The sequence below is a fragment of the Saccopteryx leptura genome, chromosome 9, assembly GCF_036850995.1.
Source record: "Saccopteryx leptura isolate mSacLep1 chromosome 9, mSacLep1_pri_phased_curated, whole genome shotgun sequence".
Classification (NCBI taxonomy): domain Eukaryota; kingdom Metazoa; phylum Chordata; class Mammalia; order Chiroptera; family Emballonuridae; genus Saccopteryx; species Saccopteryx leptura.
Window position 1 is genome coordinate 73395570 of NC_089511.1, and position 13153 is coordinate 73408722.

General features: G+C 39.4%; 1 protein-coding gene across 4 annotated transcripts in view; it reads right to left on the minus strand.

Moving 5' to 3' along the window:
• Window positions 1-13153, minus strand: part of MICU1 (mitochondrial calcium uptake 1) — a 263629-nt gene that overhangs the window by 61898 nt on the left and 188578 nt on the right. The window lies entirely within an intron of this gene.

Consider the following 13153-nt stretch of genomic DNA (forward strand, 5'->3'; position numbering starts at 1 on the left):
AGTTCACCACTAACCATCTGCATTGCTTTTCTGTGCCTGGAGGAAACCTAAACAGCCTAGCATTTTCTCTTCTGCAGCCCTGCCACCTTCTCAGATGGATGCAAGCTGTTGTCTCTCTGTGTTCCCCAGGAGACTGCAGGATGGGCAAAGGGGGACAGAGAAGAGGAGCCAAAAAACTGTCCACAAGATTTTTAATGGCTTTCTGTACATATTGTGCCTCTCGTTCCCACCCCTGCCCCTTGTTGAGAGAAGAAATAGCCTTTTGGAAGGACAGATGGTCGACATATATCTAGATCAGCAATTTTCAACCAGTGTGCAGCAAGAATTTTTAAAACATGCAGTATTTGACTATTTAGTTAGGGTCACTGACCTCTTTTCCCTTAGACTGTCAAATAAAAAATGACAATAGCAAACACAACAATAGCTATCCAATGTGAATGAATCAAAATTATACGATTTTTTTTGGTTAAATTGGCAAAATATATATTTTTTTAGTATGCCACAGAATTTTAGTAATTATGTAGTTTGTGTGTGCCACGAGATGAAAAAGGTTGAAAATCACTGATCTAGATGAAATGATTTAAGGGAGATGGGAAAGGGGGAGGGTGCTGCCGGGAGGGGGGAAAAGGGGATGTTGTGGGGAACACAGGGAAGGGGGGTGCATTCGGGGGACACTAGAATCTATGTAAACACAATAAATTAAAATTAAAAAATCTATAGGCTCTTTAAAATTTTTATGAAATATTTGATATATAAGAATAATATACATAATAGATAAGTTATGAAATATTAAAAAAAATAACCATGAACCTACCACTTACCCTGAGAGAGGGAGCATTAGCACGATTGTTGAAGCTCAACCCGCTGTATTCCCTAAGAGGTAACCACCACCTGGATTTCTTTTTCTACTGCCTTGTTATTTGTTTATTTATTAGTTTAAAACATGTTTGTGTTCTGTGTGCTCTTGAACTTTATAAAATGGTATCATACTGGATGTATTCTGCAATTTGTTTTTCAGTCAACTTTGTGTTTCTAAGATTCATCCATGTTGATACATTTAGGCATGTTTCTTTCAACTTCATTCTGTTACAGATTTCTGTTGTTTGAAAATATCACTACTTATTTATCAGTTCTCCTATAAATATCTGAGTTATTGTCAGCTTTTTGCTATTATGCACGATGCTGCTACGAACATCCTTACATCAGTATACTGGTGAAATAGGAACAAGAGTTCAAGTCCAGGATATAAATTGAGAAGTAGAACTGCTGGCTTATTAAGGTAATATCCAAATGTTTCCCAAAAGAATCACACCAATATTTTTATCAGCTATATACAGTGGTACCTTGACAGACACACGAGCACTTTAAATCATGAGCAATTTGAGAGATGAGCAGTCACTCACAGAATTTTTTGCTTTAAGTCACGAGTTTCCACCACCCTCCACTAGATAGTCTGCCGAACGTTCTGAAAGGGAGGAAGAAACAAACTTCCATGGAAAGGTTTTTGTTGAAACAGCCTCTAAGTGAATGTGAGGAAAGTGTGGCAAAAATGTCAAAAGTCAGTGAAGAAAATGATTTTTGGGCAAATGAGTTTCTAAAATTTGTATTTTCTGAGTTTGCTCACTTTTATTGTTAAAAATGGCACTGGGCAGCTGTCTGTGAAGTTGCTAATTATCTTCCTGCTTGGGAAGGGTCATTGTCATGCTAATGTCTCCTCCCCCCTCCGCCAGCATCTTCTTCTGACCTTGAAGGTAAATACACTTCATAAACCAGTTAATTTCTTTACATTCTCTCTTATTATGTGTGTGTGTGTGTGTGTGTGTGTGTGTGTGTATTTGCTATTTATAAAGTACATTTTCTTATTTAAAAGCATATAAAACAAAAAATTCATGTAGTTTTTGGGGGCCAGAATGGATTAATTGTATTTCCATTAATTTAAATGGGGAACTTCGATTTGACACATGAGCAAATTGAGTCATGAGCTTGGCCATGAAACGAATTAAAACTTGTGTGTCAAGGTACCACTGTATAAGAGTTACCATTGTTTCACATCTTTTTTTATATTATTAAATTTTTTTTAGAGTTGACATTCATTATTATATTAGTTTCAGGCGCATGACATTACATAACTTACTAAGTGATCATCCCAATAAATCAAGCACCCATCTGGCACCCTACATAGTTATTAGAATATTATTGACTATATTCCCTATGCTGTACTTTACATCCCCATGACTATTTTATAACTACCAATTTATACTTCTTAATCCCTTCACCTGTTCTCTGTATCTGAGTCTGTTTCTGTTCTATTTTTTTAGATTCAATTGTTGATAGATATATATTTTATTCATATCTTTGATCTTTTCTTTTTTTCTTCTTCTTCTTAAAGAAGATCCTTCAACATTTCATACAATACTGGTTTGGTGGTGATGAACTCCTTCAGCTTTTCCTTATATGGGAAGCTCTTTATCTGTCCTTTGATTCTAAATGATAGCTTGCTGGATAGAATAATCTTTGTGGTAGGTCCTTGATTTTCATCACTTTATTTCTTGCCACTCCCTTCTGGCTTGCAACATTTCTGTTGCTAAATCAGCTGACAGCCTTACAAGAGTTTGCTTGTAGGTAACTAACTGCTTTTCTCCTGCTGTGTTTAAGATTCTCTCTTTGTCTTTAACCTTCTACATTTTAATTATGTGTCTTGGTGTGGGCCTCTTTGGGTTCATCTTGTTTGGGACTTTTTGTGCTTCCTAGACTTGTATATCTATTTCCTTCACCAGGTTAGGGAAGTTTTCTGTCATTATTTTTACTTTTCTTTTTAAAAATTTTTATCATGTGAGAGGCAGGGAGGTGGAGAGAAATGCCACATGCGCCCTGACCGGGATCCACCCAGCAACCTCCATTGAGGGCTGATGTTTTGTCCATCTGGGGCCGCTGCAACATTGCTCAGCAACTGAGCTATTTTAGCACCTGAAGTGAGGCCATGGAGCCATGCTCAGTGCCCAGGGCCAACTTGCTCATTTGAGCTATGGCTGTGGGAGGAGAATAAAAGGGTAGGAGGGGTGGAGAAGCAGATGGTCGCTTCTCCTGTGTGCCCTGACTGGGACTTGAACCTGGGACCTCCATATACTGGGATGATGCTCTACCACTGAGCTAACCTGCCAGGGTCATTATTTTTTCAAACAGATTTTCAATTCCTTGTTCTCTCTCTTCTCCTGGCACCCCCATGATACAAATGTTGGTGTACTCAAAGTTGTCCCAAAGGCTCCTTACACTCATTTTTTAAATTCTTTTTTTCTTTTTGCTGTTCTGATTGGGTGTTTTTTGCTTCCTTATATTACAAATTACTGATTTGTTCTTGGCTTCATCTACTCTACTGTTGATTCCCTGTAAATTATTCATTTCTGACTAGTCCTTTTTTTATGCTGTTGAAGTTCTCACCAAGTTCAGGCTGCTGCCAGTGTTCTACCCAGGGCCACCCAGCATGAGCTACAAAGCTATCTGAGATGGCTGCTACTTGTGCTAAACTTGGAAGAGGTCCTCAGGAGAAATCTAGCTGTGAACTATGGCCTGTTGTGACTAGTGCCAGACCTGTGGCCATGAAGTGAGAGGTATGAAGCATGCAGACCAGATGCTGCTTGTTTGAGAGATTTTAGGAAAATCTAAAGCATGAACCAAGACAGGCTATTCAATGCAATATGAAAAAGCCATTAGAAACAGTTTGGGTAGGCCTGAAAGTTGGGTGGGGTGATGCCTCAGGGAATCACCAAGATGGGGAAAACTGTGAGCTGTGTTGACAGAGTCTCAGATATGGCACCCACCTGCTGGCTCTGTAGGTGGAGGGCTCAATAAAGTAACAATGGCCCCTGCCAGCACTTCTGTCTGAGACAAAGCTGTCTGCCCCCACCCCCAGCTCTTACCCTGATGTTGGCAATTCAGTTCCTTCCTGTATGTCTCTGGTGCCTTTCAAGCTGACACCCGAGTGTCAGAGGGAATGAACTCAGAGGGAATGAATCCAAGAAAGTCTGCACGGGCCCTTTAAGAGGAATGCCTGGGACTCCAGCTGCCCTCTGTCTCCCTCAGTCTCAGTCCCTGCTGGTTTTTACAGCCAGACATTAAGGGGACTTCCCTTCCTGACACAAACCCTGGGCTGGGGGGTCTGGCGTGGGTCTGGAAACCCTTGCTCCTCAGGTGAAACCTCTGCAGCTGAGATATGCTTCCCGATTTTTATTCACATGTGGGTGTGGGACCAGCCTGTTCCACATCTCTGCCCCTCCTACTAATCTCAGTACGGTTTCTTAATTTCCTAGTTGTAGAACTTCCATTCAGCCAGATTTCAGGCGGTTCTGAGTGATGGTTGTTTTGCCGTTTAGTTGTTACTTTGATGTGGTTGTGGGACAAAGTGAGTATCTTGGTTAGCTATGCTGCCATCTTGACCAGAAGTCCCATTGCTTCACATCTTCATCAGCACTTGGTATTGTCAGACCTTTTACTTTTTGCCAATCTAGTGTGTCTAAAAATGGTAGGTATATACTCTTTAATGCTCTTGATATATATTACCAAATTTATTTCCAGAAAGATGTATCAATTTACAATCCCAATAATACATGAAAATACTCATTTCTCAGTACCCTTGACAACATTAGTATGATAATAAAAATATCTTTGCCGCCCTGGCTGATTGGCTCAGTGGTAGAGCATCGGCCTGGCGTGCGGAAGTCCTGGGTTCGATTCCCGGCCAGGGCACACAGCAGAAGCGCCCATCTACTTCTCCACCCCTCCCCCTCTCCTTCCTCTCTGTCTCTCTCTTCCCCTCCCACAGCCAAGGTTCCATTGGAGCAAAGATGGCCCGGGCGCTGAGGATGGCTCCATGGCCTCTGTTTCAGGCGCTAGATTGGCTCTGGTCGCAACAGAGTGACGTCCCGGAAGGGCAGAGCATCGCCCCCTGGTGGGCATGCCGGGTGGATCCCGGTAGGGCGCATGCGGGAGTCTGTTTGACTGCCTCCCTGTTCCCAGCTTCAGAAAAATAGAAAAAGGAAAAAAAAATCTTTGCTACAGGAAAAACAGTAACTTATTTTAATTAATATTTCTTTTATTACTAGAGAGGCTAACCATTTTTCTAACATGTATACTGGTTGTTTCTATTTCTTCCTGTGAATTTTTTATGTTCCTTGCCTCTCTTTTATAGAAATGCTGATATTTGTCTCAATTATAAGATTAAAAATATTTGCCCTTTATTAATATATTGAAAAATTGTTTTTACTCTGTTTACCCATCTTTTAATTTTATGTTTCTTTTATGTATTCAAGTTTTAAATCTTTACTGTAGTGAAACGCAGGGATCCTTTTCTTTGTAAATTGTTTCACTGGTTTGTGTCTAGCAACTCTTTTCTTGTTAACTAAGATGCTGATTAAGTAGTGACTTACAGTTTTCCTTTAATTTAAAGAAAGGAAATGTAACTTAAAATATGAAAACATATTTCTCAGTACCAATTAATGAAAGTGATTAAATCCTCAGAACAAAAGAACAAGTTATCTACTAAGTTTGTTTAAAAAATGCTTCCAATCTGCTAATATTTTAACTACTCTAAATGTTTGGGAATTTAAACTAAAATGGGATCACTTAAACCTAATTTAACAATGATATTCTTTTTATTGGGAAATAATCTCAAATTCAGTCCAGTTAACTTCTTTATTTTTGTTGTTTAGAGGTAGATAATTGACTATAGAATGATGAAGAAATCAGGAATAAAACAAGAGAGTTCAGTTCCAAAGAAGGCCTAATGGGTTATTTATACTTACTTGGAAAAATTCCTGAAGTTGTTAAAGAATAATCAATCCATACTCTACCACTCCTAATAGCAAACATTATTATACAGCTCTTATTATGTGCCAGATCCTGTTCTAAGCTTTTTCCATACATTAACTCACCACATAGCATCTTGAAGTAAATAAAATTTGTGTGGTCATTTTTCCTTAAGACCTTGATCAATATTTATAAGTCTTAAACTCTGCAAAATTAACTGATATTTAATATTCTAATCTATCTACTAAGTTAATGTTTCCACATGAAATTACTGGCTAGGGTTAGTCTCAAGCTATTTTTTCCTGTAAGATAACTTTTTTAGCAAGCAGTAGATATTATCATAGCCAACTTCTGCTTTCAATAACCACTTTATTTTGAATTACAGTAGTAGTAAAACCTTAGCCTTAGTCTTATACTATATATTCCTTTGAGATTTGAGGCCCAACATTATTCAGATTTCAAGGACATTCTTCTTTTCATATGAGATCACAGGAGTTTTGGAAATAAAAAGACTGTCAGAAAAAATTTATAAAAGCTCTAATTTTACGAGATGAGAACCAAGGGCTAATCACAGTAGGAAAGCAAAGTGCTATTTTCTCTCATCTGAGTCTTGTTTTTCTCTGATGTCATCATTTCTGTTGATAGCTCTCTAGGATCTACTGTCTAGCTCCCTGGTTGGCAAACTGCGGCTCGCGAGCCATATGCAGCTCTTTGGCCCCTTGAGTGTGGCTCTTCTACAAAATACCACGTGTGGGCGCTACCTCGATAAGGAATGTACCTAACTATATAGTTTAAGTTTAAAAAATTTGGCTCTCAAAAGAAATTTCAATCGTTGTACTGTTGATATTTGGCTCTGTTGACTAATGAGTTTGCCGACCACGGGAGGTGAACATACAACATAATGTCACATTGTTTTGTCCTAGCATTGCTGACAGCGCTCATAAGAGAGCTGGAGAGTCAGCTTATTTCTTACTTGTCATTTAATGATCACTATCCAAGGCTTAATGCACTGATTTTACCTAAAGGTGAGGCAAACTGTGGAAGACTGCAGCAGCTAGTGAAAAAGCTGCTAAAAATAATGATGATAATTAAGATATATAATTTACTTTGGGCTTGGTGTATTCATGGTTGATTGCTTCCTCATCATAGCAAGTCATGACATAAATAAAAATAATACTCTCAATAAAATATTATCAAAGTAAATCCAGCAATATATAAACAGGATTATACACCACAATCAAGTCTAATTTATCCCATAAATTGAAAGGGTGGTTTAACATCTTAAAATCAATTAATATAATATACCATTAACAATAGAATAAAGGTCAAAAACTACATGATCAAAAAAGAAAAAGTGAAGAAATTAAAAATCAATTCAAATACCTTTTTTTTTTTTTTTTTTTTTTTACAGAGACAGAGAGAGAGTCAGAGAGAGGGATAGACAGATAGGAACAGAGAGATGAGAAGCATCAATCATCAGTTTTTCATTGTGGCACCTTAGTTGTTCATTGATTGCTTTCTCATATGTGCCTTGAACGTGGGGCTACAGCAGACCAAGTAACCCCTTGCTCGAACCAGTGACCTTGGGTCCAAGCTGGTGAGCTTTGCTCAAACCAGATGAGCCCGCGCTCAAGTTGGTGACCTAGGGGTCTCGAACCTGGGTCCTCCGCATCCCAGTCTGACGCTCTAGCCACTGAGCCACTGCCTGTTCAGGCTCAAATACCCTTTTAAAATTAAGCTTTGTTGGGGAGAGAGGCAAAAACTTCTATCACCATGTTCATACGAGAATATGGGTAATTCCTCCCACTATCATAATAAGAGAAAACTTTCTAAGTCAGTACGCAGTAATCACTGGCAAATGATCAGAATATCAAAATCTGCCTAATAAGAGGCAAGGAGGGTATACATTTTTAGTGGGCCCCAGCATAATGTAATATTAGCCATCAACTCACTAAAATATGCAATATAAACTCTTCCAAGCTGTGCTGATCATGTGCCTAATGTTTTTTTCATAGCAATAAAATACAAAACATAAAAGCCTCTCTACAGCAAGTAGAATCCAGTCTAAATATTCAGTATTCCAAAGGAGCCTTTCATCATCTGTGACAGGGCTTGGAATACCTTCTGGCTCTAGAGAAAGACTTGTTTTATGCTAAGCATTTGTGTTTGTTTTTTTTTTAACAGGCATTTTTCCTACCTGGGATGTTGTCTCCCTTCTTATCTATCTTCACAAATCCTGGATTTCCTTAAACTTAACTTCTCTTCATGGCCTTACTGATTATTCCAAAACACTCAATTTTTCTGAATCTTCTGAGCTCTTATAGTAGGTAAAGTCTAGCTCTCATAGAAGAGCATGCTTTTCATTATATATTTTTTGTATTATCTTTTATTCTTTGTAAGTGCCTATATCTCTCTCTCAAAACATATAAGCACCTTATTCATTGTGCCTCATTTTATCATGCTTCACAGATGCTGTGTTATTTACAAATGGAAGGCAAGCCCAGGAAAAGATGACAACTTGCTTTATTGTGAGGCTCTCTTTATTGCAGTGGTCTGGAACTGAGCCCACAATATCTCTGAAGTCTACTTGTCTGCTTTTGAAGGAAGAGTCTATGCCTAGTGTTTTTTAAATACTGTTATACCCAGAGCTGGGTCACACAGCATGTGCTCAATAAATAATTTTGGTTGACTGATTAAATGTCTTTTTCATTATAAGACTATCATCTGGAAGGAACATAAAACACCCTTTTATGTGTGTCGTACGTAGCCTATGCTTTTGAATATCTAAGAAAAAAATAAGCCATTCTTTAGAACTGTTCATTATTCCCAGGGAAATAAAATACCGAAGTTGTCCTTAGAGTTTCAAAGATATGGTTAGTTGTGAGCTCTGCTATGAGGCTCCATTTGCTTAATCTGAATCCAGTTACCCATACAATTTCTCAGTTCGCATCTAACAAACTAAAAGAAACAATAAAACGAGTAGGTAAAGCAACAGCCACAGAGGAGAGTTGTAGGCAGGCCAAAACAACTTGTATTCAGAGTCTGAAACTATACTGGAATGATAAATTTGGGGAGAATGGCAGCATTCAAGTGAAAACCATAAAAACCCACAAATAAAGTTCCCCTCCTTCTGTCACTTGATATTAAAAAACTACCATATCAAATATTTTCAGAAAATTTAAGCCAGGGCAGATGTCAAAATTGAGACTATTTTTGATTAAAACACAGAGAGACCCAGCCATCTAAATTAGAAGTCTGAATTGTAGGATCTATACTTAGCTGAAAATATTTGTAGGAGTCTTTCTACTTACTCCTTACACACTAACACTCTACCCTCTGTGAAATACTTATTGCACCACTACGTACTCTGTTCTGGCTCTCTGGAAGGATTAGCGTAATTCTTACTGCATCCATCCGTATCAAAGATCTTGATTATTTGGGGAACAAAAATGAAGCCAGTATATTACAGTAGCATTAATATAAAATTTGCAGTCAGACTGATTTGGGTTTGATTTTTCTCATCACTTACCAACTGTTATATCCTGGGCAATCTTTGTAACCTTTCCAAGCCTTAGTTCCCTCAGTTGTAAAATGGGTATAAGAACAGTACTTTCCTCTTGAGATTATTGTGAAAGTTGAGTTAGATCACCCTAATTCAGCGGTTCTCAACCTGTGAGTTGCGACCCACAGGTTGAGAACCACTGCCCTAATTAATCCTTTCTCTTTTTTTGTTTTTATTTTAAATAATTTTTTACTTCTCAATTCAGTTGCTGTACAATATTACATTAGTTTTACGTGTACAACCCAGTGATTAGACATCTATATAACTGACAAAATGATCACCCCAGTAAATCTAGTACCCATCTTACACCAATAATATTACTGACTAAATATTTGTACTACTTAATCTAGTTCCATCTGGCAACCATCAAAGTGTTCTCTGCATCTGTAAGTTTGTTTCTGTTCTGTTTGTTTTTTAGATTCCACATATAAGTGAAATCATCTGGCACTTGTCTTTCTCTGTCTGACACTCTTCATTCAGCATAATATCCTCTAGGTGCATCCATGCTGTTGCAGGTGGCAAGATTTCATTCCCCTTAATGGCTGAGTTATATTCTGTTGTACATATGCACCACCACTTCTTTATCCACTGATCTATCAATAGATACTTAGGTGGCTTCCATATCTTGGCTACTGTAAATAATGCTGCAATGAGCCTATAAATGCATATGTCTTTTCAATTTAGAGTTCTGGATTTCTTCAGATAAATATCCAGAAGTGGAATTGCTGGGTTCTCCTTTGTCTCTTGTTACTGCCTTTGTTTTAAAGTCTATTTCCTTGGTACAAGTATTGCTATTCCAGCTTTTTTTTGTTTTGTCATAAATTTTTTTCTTTTAATTTGGTGAGAGGAGGGGAGGCAGAGACAGACTCCCGCATGTGCCCACACAGGGATCCACCCTGCAAGCCCATCTGGGGCCCTTGCTCTGTTGCAACCAGAACCACTTTTTAGTGCATGAGGCGGAGGCTATGGAGCCATCCTCAGCACCCAGGGCCCACTCGCTCCAATCGAGCTATGGGCACAAAAGGGGAGAAGAGAGAGAGAGAGAGAGAGAGAGAGAGAGAAAGAAAGAAAGAAAAGAGAGGGGGAAGGGTGGAGAAGCCGATGGGAGCTTCTCCTGTGTGCCCTGGCCGGGAATCAAATTTGGGACTTACACATGCTGGGCGACTCTCTACCACTGAGCAAACTGGCCAGGACCAAAATATCTTTTTCTACCTCTTTACTTTCAGTCTGTGCGTCTTTTAATTTTCAGTGAGTCTCTTGTAGACAGCATATATAAGGATATTGTTTTGTTATCTATTCAGTCACTGTATATCTTTTGATTGAAACATGTTGTCTATTTGCATGTAAATGCAAAATAAATGCTAGATATGCATTTATTGACATTTTATTGTTCATATTTTTTATCTTTTTAATTTCATCTTCTTAAAAAAAGACCCTTTAACATTTTCTGCAATACTGGTTTGGTGGTAATGAACTCCTTTAGCCTTTTTTTTGTCTGTGAAGCTCTTTATTTCTTTCAATTTTAAATGGTAACTTGGCTGGAAAGAGTAATCTTGGCTGTAGGTCCTTGATTTTCATCACTTTAAGAATTTCTTGCTATTCCCTTTTGGCCTGCAAAGTTTCTGTTGATAAATCATCTGACAGTCTTATGGGAGCTCCCCTGTAGGTAACTAACTGCTTTTCTCTTGCTGCGTTTAAGATTCTTTCTTTGGAAATTTAATTACGATGTGTCTTGGTGGGAGCCTCTTTGGGTTTATCTTGTTGGGACTTTCTGTGCTTCCTGGACTTGTATGTTTACTTCCTTCTCCAGGCTAGGGAAGTTTTCTGTCATTTTTTTCAAATAGGTTTCCAATTCCTTGCTCTCTCTCTTTTCTCCTTCTGGCACCACCAAAACAAGAATGTTGGTTTGCTTGAAGTTGTCCCAGAGGATCCTTAAACTGTCATTTTTTGGATTCTATTTTCTTTTAGCTGTTCTGATTGGGTGTTATGTGCCTCCTTATTTTGCAAATTGCTAATTTGATCATCTGCTTTATCTACTGCTGATTACTGGTAATGTAATCTTCATTTTAGTTATTGTATTTTTCATTTCCAACTGGCTCTCTTTTATGTTTTCTACCTTCATTTTTATGTTTCCTATCTCGTTGTTGAAGATCTCACTAAGTTGATCTATTCTTCCTCTAAATTCACTGAGCATACCTATAACTAGTGTTTTGAACTCCTCATCTGGTAGATTGTCTCCATTTTGTTGAGTTCTTTTCCTGGAGTTTTGTTCTGTTTTCATTTGGGAAATGTTTTTTCCCCCCCCATCATGGCTGCCTCTTTGTGTTTGTTTCTATGCATTAGGTAGAGCTGCTACATCTTCCAGTTTTAGCAGAGTGGCCTCATGTAGTAAGTATCCAGTGAAGCCCAGTGGTACAGCCTCTTCAGTCACCTCATTTGGGTGCTCCAGGTGCACTCTGCTTTTTTAGTTGAGCTTTGATTGTTGGAATGTCAATGGGAGGAGTTTTCCTGCAGGCTGACTGGCTGTGAGGACTGGCTACAACCACTGTGGAGGATGACTGTGCAGTGGCTGACCCCATGGAGTAGGACTCACTTCAGTAGGGCTCTGGTGCCCAATGAGTTCACCACTTGAGTGTGTCCCTTGTGGAGGAAGTTGACTGGTGCTTCAATGTAACCTGAAGCTGTCCACTGGGTGCACTGGCTCTGGAGCCTCCCGAGAGGTACAGGACAAGGTCAGCTTCTGCCTGTGCTCTGCCCTGGGCCACTTGACACAAGCTACAAAGTGATCTGCAGATGGCTGCTATGTGTGCTGTGCTTGTAGGTGCCCAGGAGGGGCCAAGCTATAAACCAAATCTGGCTGCTGCCAGGCCTGGAGCCACTTAGCAAGAAGTAAGGGCATGCTGAGGCCAGGTGCTGCTTGTTTGAGAGATTTTAGGAAAGTCTACAGCATGAGCCAACACAGGCCATTTGTATGGAAAAGCCACTGGAAACAGCTTCGGTGGGCCCACGAGTTTGGTGGGGTGTGGTCTCAGGGATCACCAGGTTGGAGAAGACAGTGTGAGCCAGGTTGACGAAGACTCAGATATGGTGCCCGCCTCCTGACTCTGTGGGTTAGGGCTCAGCAAAGTCTGGTGCCAGTACTTCTGTCTGGGCGAAAGCTGCCCCTCCAGCTCTCATGCTAATGTCAGACAACTCAGTTCCTCTCTGTGACTCTCTTATGCCTTTCAAGCTGCTATCCCAGAGATGAAGCTAGAGTGAGTACAACTAAGTCCCTGCATAGGCCCTTTAAGAGAAATGCCTGAGACTCCAGCACCCCTCTGTCTCATTCAGCCACAATCCCTGCTGGTTATTACGGCCAGAAATTATATTGATAGTAACTTCTCTTCCTGACACTGGAACCCTGGGCGGTGGGGCCTAGTGTGAATCTGGGACCCGGTGCTCTTCAGGGGGGCCCTCTGTAGCCAAGATATGTCTCCTGACTACATGTGGGTGTGGAACCAGCACCTCCGTATCTCTGCCCCTCCTACTTGTCTCATCGTGGCTTCTTCTTTATATCCTTAGTGGCAGGACTTCCGTTCAGCTAGATTTTGGAAAGTTCTGAATGATGGCTGTTCTGTCATTTAGTTGTAATTTTGATGTGATTATGGGAAGTGGTGAGTACCACATTTACCTATTTCACCATCTTGCCTGGAAGCCTAATCTTTTCTAAGATGTATTTACTTACTTATATTTTATTTATTAATTTATTTTTAGATTTTATTTATTGCTTTCAGAGAGGAGAGAGGGAAA